The sequence below is a fragment of the Aquarana catesbeiana genome, linkage group LG05 (genome assembly GCF_042186555.1).
Source record: "Aquarana catesbeiana isolate 2022-GZ linkage group LG05, ASM4218655v1, whole genome shotgun sequence".
Classification (NCBI taxonomy): Eukaryota; Metazoa; Chordata; class Amphibia; order Anura; family Ranidae; genus Aquarana; species Aquarana catesbeiana.
In genome coordinates, this window is record NC_133328.1 from 349762522 (window position 1) to 349776537 (window position 14016).

Sequence of the window (14016 nt, forward strand, 5' to 3'; positions counted from 1 at the left end):
GCATGATATGTTCTTGTTCTTAACAATGTTTTGATGATAGTAATCACTATTTTAATATGTCTGAATAAAACTTTGATATGATATATTCTTTACCTCTTTGCACTTTCACTACCTAGTTGGGTATTGCCTTTAGGCTGGGTTCACACCATCGCTGCATGCGGCTCCCAGCAGGAGTCTGGTGCATCCTGGTTCACAGTTTCAGGTCAGATTTCAGACCAAATGTTTGGCTGAATTCGGGACTGAAACAGACCAAAAGACACACAGGGCTCCTGTGCAAATTCACACCGGAGCCGCAGCAGAGATATGTGAACCATAGAGAGCCGGTCAAAATCTCTTGTTATTGCGAATTGGATGTGGGGAACCCTCTTCCAATTCGCAATGGTGTGAACCCAGCCTTAAAGTCACCCTGGGGCCTTCTCATTTGGTTTGCTCTATTTTTGGGATGTGGCAGTTAGTCTCCAGTAATCTACAACATTAAGCTATTTCTATGTATAGATGCATGAATATAAACACAATTCTTCTTGATTTTTTTTTTTTTTGCCAAGTATTACATTTGTGCATGAATGCATATATCCATGTGAACCACAGAAACACATTTTTCTATTTTTGGTTTTCAGATTTGAACACAGTACAGTTTTACTGCTCTTTATGCAGTGCATGACTCATAGAAAACAGTATACTGCATTCAGATCCATACAATAAAATGCTGTATGATTAGGTCCTGTGCAAGGACTCCAATTATAACTAGTGCTTAATGGAGTCTTTCTTAGTAAATAGTAAAACTATATTTTGTTTAAAAATTGTTGATGGAAAAATAGTAACTGTACCACTTATGGAGATTCTGTTGTCTAAAAATATTAACACAAACTCATAGTGTGGTAGTGCAAATACAAAAAAAAATAAACCACCATATAGTCTTAATCTAGTATATGTATACAAAACATACCTTCTGTTATTGTTTTCTTGTTCGCAATTAAAAAAAGAACATATTACACAGCATCTGAGGAATATATGATTAGTGCACAAAGCAAAATCGAATACTAAACTTACGTTTTTTGTTTTTTTTTTTTTGTAAGAAATTCCAAAACAGTGTATATGATGAGAAGTGTAGCAGATGGGAAAATGCTCACACTCCAAAAAAATGTTGATCAGATTTATTTGAAGAGCATGCAGCAGCCATATGTTGATCGTAAGAAGTAAACGATATTTCCCAATGTACTGTGATTGTTTCCAACTCCACTACTTTCCATATTAAAATGTGATTCCAATAATAAATTATACTAATTCTGATCAAAATTAACACTTTCGTGTGAAGAGAGTGTAGGTTAGCTGACAGAAATAAATATTTCATAAGCAGTGCAAAACACGAGGTAGGTTTATTCTGGCAAAAAAGATCACTTTATGTTTTATTTTTTTGCTTTTATTTTTCGTTTGTTTAGTTTCTTGTTGAATCAGGCCAAAGAACATGCTTTGGTGAAAAATCGGGTTGCTGGTAGTTCCATTATATATTCACTGACCGAATTTAGGCTGCTAAAAAAATAATTAAATTCATTTAGACCTACTAATAAGATCTTATGTCAGCTTCTTAGTTATATCAATAAGATTTCAATAAAACATCATTTAGTGCTAGGTTACTTTCACACTGAGACATTTTTTAGGCACTAAAGGGCTAAAAATAGCACCTGAAAAACGCCTCACCCTGCCACCCCAGTGTGAAAGCCGGAGTGCTTTCACACTGGAGTGGTGCGCTTGCAGGACGGGGAAAAAAAGTCCTGCAAGCAGCATCTTTGGGGCGTTGCGGGAGCGGTGAATACACTGCTCCTAAAACGCTCCTGCCACTGAAATCAATGGCCAGCGCTGCGAAGTGCCTGCAAAACGATTCGGCAGGGGCGCTTTGTGGTGGCTTTTAATCCTTTTCGGCTGCTAGGGGGGGTTTACCACCGACATCCCGCCCCAGTGTGAAAGTGCCCTCAAAAATACATTTATATTTAGTAACCTATTTGGCCGTTCTTTGTTTACACAGTGGTAATGGTTGCTAGCAGCACCAGCTGTTATATAGCAAGACTAATGCCACGTACACATGAGTGGACTTTGCAATGGACAATTCGACCGTGTGCGGGCTCCAGCTGGCTTTTTTTCCCCAAAAGTCAGAAGGACCTAGAAATAAAACATGTTTCAAATCTTTCTGATGGACACGAGTCCGGTCGAAAAATCCGCTCGTCTGTATGCTAGCCCGACGGACAAAAACCAATGCTAGGGCAGCTATTGGCTACCAGCTATGAACTTCCTTATTTTAGTCCGGTCGTACGTCATCATGTACGAATCTGACGGACTTTGGTTGATCATGTGTAGGCAAGTCTGTTCATCCGAAAGTCCATCGAAAAGTCAGTCGAAAAGTCCGCCGGACCTAGTCCGTCGAAAAGTATGCCCGTGTGTACGCGGCATAAGACATTTTTTCCAAAGATGTCAGAGCCCAAATTACCTCTATGAGGCATCAATGTCAGCTATTTTTAAGAGAAACAAGTGTGCACCCTTTAACAATGGACAATCAATGCTCAGTGATTGTAGTGAACGTCAGTCCCAAAACAATAAGTCCAATCTCAAGGTGAATATCCAAGTGACTGTTAAGTGCTCAGATCAACGACACAGCATGAAGGTGCTCATAGAGGTGCCATCCCTACACATAATCATGCCTCTAAACGGAAGTATCTGATCTCAAATTATAGAAATTTCACTTGCTCCAAAACTCTAATCCCCATTGGTTCTCCATAGGATTTAGCAGCTGGGAAACAACTCCTTCACACCTGGTCCCAATATTGTTGTCATCCAAGGGTATCAGCCGATTTTATATGGAACATACAGATGCTGACTCTGAGTTAAGCTCATGCATATATGGAAGAAGGAAGAGGCTTCATAGTGTAATATGTTAAAATGGATTATTTATTAACCACGTCAGCCCTGGAAAGAATTACCCCCTTAATGACCAGGCCATTTTTTGCGATACGGCACTGCATGGCTTTAACTGAAAATCGCGCAATTGTATGATGCTGTACCAAAACAATATTGATGTCTTTTTTTCCCCACAAATAGAGCTTTCTTTTGGTGGTATTTGATCGCCTCTGTGGTTTTCATTTTTTGCGCTATAAACAAAAAATTACTTTCAATTTTGAAAAAAAAAAAAATATTTTTTAGTTTCTGCTATAACACATATCCCCCAAAAAATATAAAAAAAAACAAATGTATTCATCAGTTTAAGCCAATATATATTCTGCTACATAATTTTTGTTAAAAAAATCGCAATAACCTTATATTGATTGTTTTGAGCAAAAGTTATAGCGTCTACAAAATAGGGGAAAAATTTAGGGACTTTTAATTTTTTTTATTGTTTTCACTAGCATTGGTGGGGATAAGCGATTTTTAGCGGGACTGCAACATTGGGGCGGACAATTATGACCAGTGGCACTAATACAGTGATCAGTGCTATAAAAATGCACTGTCACTGTATAAATGGCACTAGCAGGGAAGGGGTTAACACTAGGGGGTAATCAAGGGGTTAAGTGTTCCCTAGGGAGGTTTTTCTAACTGTCAGGGGGACGGACTGACTGGAAGTAGAGAAAGATCGCTGTTCCTGATCACTAGGAACAGCTGATCTCTCTCTCCTCCCCTGTCAGAATGGGGATCCACCTGCAGTACCCGTCAATTTGCGCAACTGAGCCTCCTTGCGGCAGTATATATGTGGAAGGCAGTCGGCAAGTAGTTACAAAAATATTACACTTACACATTAGAAGCATGAAACTAGCAAAACAAAAAAACAGCAAGCATGGTCCTTGCCAACTGGCCCATGCCTAATGACGGAACAGATGAGGCTCCACCTGATGTGTTTCCCCATAACAGGTGTTTACTGGGAATGGAGGGAAGGGTTAAGGGATGCACACTTGTTTCTCTTAAAAATACACTATATTGTCAAAAGTATTGGGATGCCTGCCTTTACACACACATGAACTTTAATGACATCCCCCTGATGTTGGATGAGAAAGCCTGGCTGACAGTCACTAATTCATCCCAAAGGTGTTCTATCAGGTTGAGGTCAGGACTCTGTCTGTCATCCATGTCTTTATGGACCTTGCTTTGTGCACTGGTGCACAATTATGTTGGAACAGGAAGGGGCCAACCCCAAACTGATCCCACAAAATTGGGACCATGCAATTGTCCAAAATGTCTTGGTATGCTGACACCTTAATAGTTCCCTTCACTGGAACTAAGGGGCCAAGCCCAACCCCTGAAAAACATCCCCATACCATAATCCCCCCTCCACCAAATGATTGATGTAGTCTTTTCAATGTCTGTTTTCTTTTCCAAAAAAATGAATAAAACCTTATTTTTTAAAAAAGATTTTATGTGCAACAACTAATACTAGTTGTTACAAAGGAATATATATTCTTGTGTCTCCATAGGGCTGATTTAGTAAAACTGGAGATAGCAAAATCTGGTGCAGTTGTGCATGGTAGCCAATCAGCTTCTAACTTCAGCTTGTTCAGTTAAGCTTTGACAATATAACCTGGAAGTTGATTGGTTTTAGGGATGAGCCGAACACCCCCCTGTTCAGCTCGCACCAGAAAATGCGAACAGGCAAAAAATGTGTTCGAACACGCGAACACCGTTAAAGTCTATGGGACACGAACATGAATAATGAAAAGTGCTAATTTTAAAGGCTTGTATGCAAGTTATTGTCATAAAAAGTGTTTGGGGACCTGGGTCCTGCCCCAGGGGACATGGATCAATGCAAAAAAAAGTTTTAAAAATGGCTGTTTTTTCGGGAGCAGTGATTTTAATAATGCTTAAAGTGAAACAATAAAAGTGTAATATCCCTTTAAATTTCGTACGGGGGGGGTGTCTATAGTATGCCTGTAAAGGGGCGCATGTTTCCCATGTTTAGAACAGTCTGACAGCAAAATGACATTTCAAAGGAAAAAAAGTCATTTAAAACTACTTGCGGCTATGCATTGCCGGTCCGACAATACACATAGAAGTTCATTGATAAAAACGGCATGGGAATTCCCCACAGGGGAACCCCGAACCAAAATTAAAAAAAAAAATAATGTGGGGGTCCCCCTAAATTCCATACCAGGCCCTTCAGGTCTGGTATGGATTTTAAGGGGAACCCCGTGCCAAAATTTTAAAAAAAAGCGGCGTGGGGTCCCCCTAAAAATCCATACCAGACCCTTATCCGAGCAGGCAACCTAGCAGGCCACAGGAAAAGAGGGGGGACGAGAGAGCGCCCCCCCTCCTGAACCGTACCAGGCCACATGCCCTCAACATTGGGAGGGTGCTTTGGGGTAGCCCCCCAAAACACCTTGTCCCCATGTTGATGAGGACAAGGGCCTCATCCCCACAACCCTGGCCAGTGGTTGTGGGGGTCTGCGGGCGTGGGGCTTATCGGAATCTGGAAGCCCCTTTAACAAGGGGACCCCCAGATCCCAGCCCTCCCCCTTGTGTGAAATGGTGAGGGGGTACAAAATTACCCCTACCATTTCACTAAAAAACTGTCAAAAATGTTAAAAATGACAAGAGACAGTTTTTGACAATTTCTTTATTTAAATGCTTCTTCTTTCTTCTTTCTTCTATCTTCTATCTTCCTTCAGTTTCTTCCTCCATCTTCTTCTTCTTCTGGTTCTTCTGGTTCTTCTGGTTCTTCCTCCAGTGTTCTCGTCCAGTGTTCTCGTCCAGCATCGTCCTCCGTGGCGTCGGCGTCTTCTTCCCTTCTTCTTCTCGGGCCGCTCCGCATCCATGATGGCTTGGAGGGAGGCTCCCGCTCTTCTCTTCATCTTCTTGTCTTCATATTCTTGTCTTCATCTTCTTGTCTTCATTTTCTTTTCGGGCCGCTCCGCATCCATGATGGCATGGAGGGAGGCTCCCGCTGTGTGGCGCTTCTCCTCTTCTGACGGTTCTTAAATAATGGGGGGCAGGGCCACCCGGGTGATCCCGCCCCCCTCTGACACACGGTGACTTGACGGGACTTCCCTGTGGCATCACGGGGAATGCCACAGGGAAGTTCCGTCAAGTCCCCGTGCGTCAGAGGGGGCGGGGGCACCGGGTAGCCATGCCCCCCGTTATTGAAGAACCATCAGAAGAGGAGAAGCGTCACACAGCGGGAGCCTCCCTCCATGCCATCATTGATGCAGAGCTGCCCGAAAAGAAGATGAAGACAAGAAGATGAAGAGAAGAAGATGAAGAGAAGAAGATGAAGAGAAGAGCGGGAGCCTCCCTCTATGCCATCATGGATGTGGAGCGGCCCGAGGAGAAGAAGGGAAGAAGACGCCAACGCTGCGGAGGAAGATGCCGGACAAGAACACCGGAGGAAGAACCACAAGAACCAGAAGAAGAAGAAGATGGAGAAAGAAACCAAAGGAAGATAGAAGAAAGAAGAAAGAAGAAGCATTTAAGTAAAGGAGTTGTCAAAAACTGTCTCTTGTCATCTTTAACATTTTTGACAGTTTTTTTGTGAAATGGTAGGGGTACCCCTTACCATTTCACACAGGGGGGAGGGCTGGGATATGGGGGTCCCCTTGTTAAAGGGGGCTTGCAGATTCAGATAAGCCCCCCGCCCGCAGACCCCCACAGCCACCAGCCAGGGTTGTGGGGATGAGGCCCTTGTCCTCATCAACATGGGGACAAGGTGTTTCGGGGGCTACCCCAAAGCACCTCCCAATGTTGAGGGCATGTGGCCTGGTACGGTTCAGGAGGGGGGCAGCTCTCTCGTCCCCCCTCTTTTCCTGCCAGGTTGCATGCTCGGATAAGGGTCTGGTATGGATTTTTGGGGGGACCCCACGCCATTTTTTTTATTTTGGCGCGGAGTTCCCCTTAAAATCCATACCAGACCTTAAGGGTCTGGTAAAGATTTTGAGGGGGACCCCACGCCATTTTTTTTTTTACATTTTGGCCGGGGTTCCCCTTAATATCCATGCCAGACCTGAAGGGCCTGGTATGGAATTTAGGGGGGCCCCCCACGTCATTTTTTTTATTTTGGTTCGGGATTTCCCTGTGGGGAATTCCCATGCCGTTTTTATCAATGAACTTTTATGTGTATTGTCGGACCGGCAATTCATTAATAGCCGCGAGCAGTTTAAATGACTTTTTTTCCTTTGAAATGTCATTTTGCTGTCAGACTGTTCTAAACACGGGAAACATGCGCCCCTTTACAGGCATACTATAGACACCCCCCAGCTACAAAATTTAAAGGGATATTACACTTTTATTGAAGAATAAAAAGAAAAAAACTGCGCTGAAAATAAATGGGTAATGCTGCGGCTATAAGTGGGGTACACCAAATACAAAATATAAAACAGAAAACCGCGCTTTAAACTAATGCATATATATATATATATATATATATATACACTGTAATAAAAAATAAAAATAAAAAGTTCTTTGAATGCATAAAAGTCCAAAAAGAAGTGAATAAGAATCCTCAATAGTCCAATTGCTGGTACTAGATGCTCAAGTGAATCAAAATAAACGGCAAATAATAAGTAGAATGCTTACCAGATGGTAAGCCAAATAAAGCAAGTGGCTTAAACCCAGCCTGGGCCTTTGTGGAACCAATCTCGGTGGATTTGAACAAACTTCCACTCGTGAAAATGAATGTAGATTCATATAAATTCATCCCAAAAAAAATTAGAAAACAACATAGCGTAATATTGTCAACAAATATAAAAAAAGGAAAGGAAAAAGAAGAACCCTCACACAGTGATGAATCATTTAAAAATCATAAAAAACACCCAGTGCCTATGGACACACATAGGGCTTCTGTGAGAGTGACATGCAATTGTGCAAATAATGGGTGTTATCCCAGTTGGAAATAAATATACACCAACACCTTACAAGATTGCTGCTTACCAGATGCATATAAACATATGTGAATAGACATCAACCACCGGTAATTGGTGAAGGGGTTTCAAACGTGCAGCGAAAAACACACAAAATTCCTGCTTACCAGATGGAAACCTTTGAATGAGCAAACTGACACAGCCTAAGGAAACAGCCTCCTTTCATCAAATGATGTAGACCAATCACGCCAGACATATCCAAAGCTCCACGATACCCATATTGTAAAGATATGGCAAGATAGTGTAATACCTTTTAAACTATTTTTATTCAAAAAGAAATACACTTACAATATAAAAGAAGTTAAAAGCTATGCCGGCCGGCAAACAAACAAACTCCCGTCCTCAATGGGGCGACGTGGTGACATCAGCACATACCTCCCAGACGCGTTTCGTCATAGGGTGACGTTTTCTGTGGGGAACGGGCAGCGTGCTGAACAACCACCTAATATACATGTACCAAGCCTCGCATTGAGTTCTATTAAGAGAATGCCGAGGTGCCATCTTAGATATGGGCACAACCAATACTTCTATTAGCACTGGAAAGAAGAACGATCTATAAACCCATAAGGATAGCCCATATCATACGGGCCTAAAAACACATATCTCCCATTTGAATAACAATCTAATTACTGCAATAAAAAACATAAACAACAAATATCAATTAAGCACAATTGGTGCGATAACCCTTAAGATGATTAAAAAATAAAAACGTAAACCTGGGTCCCAATAGAGGAGTTCCAAAATGCCATCTTGGCTATGGGTATAACCAATACTCCTACCCAAACGGCAAAAGTATTTAATAAAATTAAATTGAAATATTCATTAACCCCTTACGAGATGCTAAATATTATGACCTCAAAAATATATAGATAAAAAATTTATAAACAAAAAATAAAAGCAATTAATTAAATAATTAATTAAGGCAATTGAATAAATCAAATAACACAAATAGGTTTAAATATTGCATCAAACCCGAAAACAGCCCAAACAATAAAATGAGTGACTTAAAATAATATAATTTATCTTTTTCCATAGAGAGATTGATAATAATCATAAAAATGATTCTCAAAAAAATTTACTTTCAATTAATATATACTAAATATTAAATCGAAATTGGGTTTTCATTTACGTATACCCATAGCAACCTCTGTTTGGGACCCAGGGCTACCCAAAGGCCTAAGAGTTGTCAATAAAAGCGTTAACATCCACATCAATATTTAGCCCATAGGGCGTATAGGTTCTAACCTTATGGATCCAGGACATCTCTAATTTGGAGATTTCACGCACCATGGAACTCCCACACCAATGTGGTTTGTATCTATCAGTCCCCAAAAAAAGGGTATTGGAGGGGTCCCTGTTGTGCACTAACTTATAATGCTTGGACACTGAATGGTTCCTGAACCCTGTTAGGATGTTAGTAATGTGCTCATTTAACCTAACTGAGAGGGGGCGTTTGGTCCGCCCAATATATTGCAAGCCACATGGGCATTGCAACAAATAGACCACCCCAAAGGTAGAACAAGTAACAAATGGGGTGATGGTATGGGTCTGGCCTGTGCTAGTAGAAACAAAAAACTGAGTTCTCCTGTCCTGGCAACTATTAAAGGAACAAACTCAACATTTTTTGCATTTGTAAAAACCAGTCAACTGATCAAAAAAGTGGTCTTATTCACTGGGGGGTCTAATATATTAGGGGCCAATCTATTTCTGAAAGAGGGAGCCCCTCTAAAAACTATTTTAGGTTTAGATGGTAGAACTTTATTCAAAACCCTATCGTTGGTGACAATATGCCAATGCTTGGAGATCAACTGTCTCACCCGTTTGTGCAGGAGAGAATAAGTGGTGACAAAGGGTACTCCAAACTCTTGGCCTAGATTATCAGTCTGAGATTTGTCACGCAGCAGTAGTCCCCTATCCATCTCTTGTACTTCTTTAAACACGGATGACAAAGTCTCAATGGTGTATCCTTTTTCCAGGAACCTACCAGTAAGGACTTTACCTTGTGTTATAAACATTTGAGGATCCGAGCAATTCCTACGCAATCTCATATACTGACTTTTGGGTATTGAGTTGAGCCAAGGCCTATAATGGCAGCTGTAAAATGAGATGTAGGAATTGCGATCGGTATCCTTAAAGAAGGTAGATGTGGACATAACGCCACCTTCGATGGTCAAAGTAAGGTCTATGAAATGAGTCTGGGTCTGACTCATCTCAAAATTGAGATGGATACCCCGATTATTTTCATTAAGGGAGGACATGAACTGATGAAGCTCCTGGCCATCACCATCCCATAGGAGGAGGATGTCATCTATATACCTCACCCACAGGATAAGATGGGGACTCCTGTGGGCATAGATGACATCCTCCTGCCACTTGGCCATAAAAAGATTGGCCAGGCTGGGGGCATATTTAGCCCCCATAGCCGCGCCTCGACATTGGCGATAGAATTTATTGGAAAACCAAAAATAATTATGGGAGGCAGCGTATTCAAGAAGCTCCATGATGAAAGAAATCTTGCGCCTAGGGAGTCCTGAATCCCTCGTCAAGGCACCCTCAACTGCTTCCAAACCCAGATGGTGTGGAATTATAGTATATAAGAAGGTGACGTCAGCGGTCACCATCCATAGGCCTGGCCTAATATCTATGCCTGAAAGGAGATTCAAAACATGCCGTGTATCTTTTATATAAGAAGGCATCTTTTGAACTAAGGGTTGCAGATAAAAATCGATATATCTGCCCACCCGGGATGTGATTGAATCAATGCCACTCACAATGGGGCGTCCCGGAGGGCAGATAGGATTCTTATGAACCTTGGGCAAATAGTAGATGGTTGGTGTCCTAGGAGCCTTAGGGACTAGAAATAAACTTTCTTTATCTTTCAAAATACCAGTGGAGGAGCCCTTTGATACAATTTTCTTCAGTTCTCTTAAATAACTATTCTTAGGGTCCGAAGGGAGGGGGGTATAGGTGTCGGTGTCACTAAGGATCCTGCCCATTTCAACCATATAATCCCTGCGATCAAGTACCACAATACCTCCCCCCTTATCGTCGGGACGTATAACCAGATCTTTGTTCTTACACAAAGAATCTAACCCTTCCTGAATAACCCTAGAATTCTTGGCTTTCTTAACTTCCAACGAATCAAGATCCCTTAGGATAACGTCCCTAAACACTTTCAATGTGGGGGCAAGAAACCCAGGGGGATTGAAAAGGGATGGATTGGCCAAACCTGAATGTACAAATTGATCAGTAGGTGGACAATTCCTAATAATGGGATTACCAATCACATATATTTTGATATTTAATCTCCAAACAAACCTATGGACTTCCATATAAGTTTGAAACCTATCTAGACTCCTAGGGGGGACAAACTTAAGGCCCTTATCTAAAACCATCTTCTCTGATTGGGACAGTTCCTTGGTACTCAGATTGAAAATGCCCTGACCTGTTATGCTCTGGCTCTTTTTTGCTCGCAGGCGCCTCCCCCCTCTAGTTCCTCCCTTTTTTCTACCGGCCTTTTTAGGCCTTGGCCGGATCTGGAAAAACCCCAAGTCCCTGAACCCCAAGGGTCGGGACAGTGTAATTGGGCGTGCCCCCATCCTGGGTCAAATAGGATGTAGAAGGGGCTTGAACATTCTGCTGATGTCCATAAGCTCCAAAAGAATCAAAGCCTCCATCACAAGGATTAGCATCACCTAATGGAAAGAATCTGTTTTGCGTGGGTAAATTATATTCCCAGCCAGCATCATAGGGGTCTTGATATGGTGGTTTTTGAAATGAATCATAATTGTGATTAGGTCTCCACCACTCAGGATATTCTACATGTTGACCTCGACCCCTATTAGAATTTAGTTGGCCACGCCCTCTAACTCCTGTATAGTGGCCCCCTCTCCAAGGGGGAGGCTGGGTAAAGCGAGGCCCACCTCCTCCTTGAACATGATTTGATCTTGGTGGACCAAAATTATAGGAATAGTTGGGGGGGCATTATTAGATTTGGTATTCCCTGATGACCTCTGTGGGGATTGGTAGTTCTGAGGACCCAAATTTTCTTGTGATTTATTAGGGGGACCTTTTTTGTTGTTTTTAAATGGTTGAGATTGTCTCAAAGGACCATAGGAATTGTCTCCATAGCCCTGAGTGGATACCTCCATAGCAGTGTTGGTCTGACCGGCCGAGTCTTCCAACAATTTTTTCTGCCAGTCACTAACAACATTATTACAATAATCGCTCAAATCGCGATTATATTTTTTCTTTTTCTTATACTTTTGATCTTTATCCTCTTTTTCAAGGACCTTTAACAAATTTTGTGATCTCTCCCTATATTCATCACTCTCCTTGCTGCCACTAAGTTTGTCCTTAATAGCCTTAATCTCAGTATCAATCTTGGCCAACTTTGCAGTCTTCCTATCAATCAAAAACTGTAGGAGTGATAGGCCTGCTTGATTAAAATATTTAAACCACTCCTCCAGCTCTGACTCACCTTTCTGGGGAGAGATTTCCCACCTTAGACTTCTCGGGACCATTGAATTTTTTATATAGGTTCCCAGATAGGCTATATCCCATTGGGTATGGGTTTCAGAAATCATAAGGTTTTTCAACCTCATGAATAGCCCCCCCAAATCACGTCCCGCCGATAAGGGGGGAGGTATTGTGGTACTTGATCTCAGGGATTATATGGCCGAAATGGGCAGGACCCTTAGTGACACCGACACCTATACCCCCCTCCCCTCGGACCCTAAGAATAGTTATTTAAGAGAATTGAAGAAAATTGTATCAAAGGGCTCCTCCACTGGTATTTTGAAAGATAAAGAAAGTTTATTTCTAGTCCCTAAGGCTCCTAGGACACCAATCATCTACTATTTGCCCAAGGTTCATAAGAATCCTATCTGCCCCCCGGGACGCCCCATTGTGAGTGGCATTGATTCAATCACATCCCGGGTGGGCAGATATATCGATTTTTATCTGCAACCCTTAGTTCAAAAGATGCCTTCTTATATAAAAGATACACGGCACATTTTGAATCTCCTTTCAGGCATAGATATTAGGCCAGGCCTGTGGATGGTGACCGCTGACGTCACCTCCTTATAAACTATAATTCCACACCATCTGGGTTTGGAAGTGGTTGAGGGCGCCTTGACGAGGGATTCAGGACTCCCTAGGTGCAAGATTTCTTTCATCATGGAGCTTCTTGAATACGCTGCCTCCCATAATTATTTTTGGTTTTCCAATAAATTCTATCGCCAAAGTCGAGGCGTGGCTATGGGGGCTAAATATGCCCCCAGCCTGGCCAATCTTTTTATGGCCAAGTGGCAGGAGGATGTCATCTATGCCCACAGGAGTCCCCATCTTATCCTGTGGGTGAGGTATATAGATGACATCCTCCTCCTATGGGATGGTGATGGCCAGGAGCTTCATCAGTTCATGTCCTCCCTTAATGAAAATAATCGGGGTATCCATCTCAATTTTGAGATGAGTCAGACCCAGAGTCATTTCCTAGACCTTACTTTGACCATCGAAGGTGGCGTTATGTCCACATCTACCTTCTTTAAGGATAACGATCGCAATTCCTACATCTCATTGGACAGCTGCCATTATAGGCCAACTCAATACCCAAAAGTCAGTATATGAGATTGCGTAGGAATTGCTCGGATCCTCAAATGTTTATAACACAAGGTAAAGTCCTCACTGGTAGGTTCCTGGAAAAAGGATACACCATTGAGACTTTGTCATCCATGTTTAAAGAAGTACAAGAGATGGATAGGGGACTACTGCTGCGTGACAAATCTCAGACTGATAATCTAGGCCAAGAGTTTGGAGTACCCTTTGTCACCACTTATTCTTTCCAGCACAAAAGGGTGAGACAGTTGATCTCCAAGCATTGGCATATTGTCACCAACGATAGGGTTTTGAATAAAGTTCTACCATCTAAACCTAAAATAGTTTTTAGAGGGGCTCCCTCTTTCAGAAATAGATTGGCCCCTAATATATTAGACCCCCCAGTGAATAAGACCACTTTTTTTGATCAGTTAACTGTTTTTTACAAATGCAAAAAATGTCGGGTTTGTTCCTTTAATAGTTGCCAGGACAGGAGAACTCAGTTTTTTGTTTCTACTAGCACAGGCCAGACCCA